Raw genomic sequence first — 661 nt, 5'->3', positions numbered from 1 at the left:
AAGAACTAATATGAAAAGAAAATGTGCTGTCATTGTCTTTTTCGTCCTGAATTGTGGCTATACAGTACATGAGACTGCATATTTTGAGGTCCTTCAGACATGTATTTAAATTGGGGAGATTAACCCTAGACCCCCTTTGAGTAGGCAAAGACATACTGTGTCATTTGGAAAGCTTAATACAATACTCTGCTGTGTAGGGCCCTGAATGTGTCCTTAAATGTGACATTACTTGTTATGATCACCACAGCAACATGACTGACTTCAGTGAGGCACTCAGTCCTCAGTGACTCTCCCTTGTTATGCTGGATATGCATCAATGCATCTCATCGAGTTAGAACTCTTTCCAGTGCCATATGGTGAGGTTCATGGATGGAGAGGCATTAATGTGAGTCAGATTTACAAATTTGTGAGGTGCATTTGCTGTAGCAGCCAGACATTAAAAAAATGATAATGTATCTATCCATCCATCCATCTTCTGTTAATTCAGAGTCGGGTTTCTTTAGCAGGGAAGTATAGACTTCCCTCTCCCCAGCCACTTTGTTCATCTCCTCAAGAGGGATCCCAAGGCGTTCTCAGGCCAGCTATGCCCCGCGATTGGCTGGCGACCAGTTCACGGTGTACCCCGCCTCTCGCCCAGGGTTTAGCTGGGATAGGCTCCTGC

Source organism: Phycodurus eques, chromosome 9, assembly GCF_024500275.1.
Source record: "Phycodurus eques isolate BA_2022a chromosome 9, UOR_Pequ_1.1, whole genome shotgun sequence".
In the NCBI taxonomy this organism is placed as follows: Eukaryota; Metazoa; Chordata; class Actinopteri; order Syngnathiformes; family Syngnathidae; genus Phycodurus; species Phycodurus eques.
Note: the sequence above shows the minus strand (reverse complement) of the source record.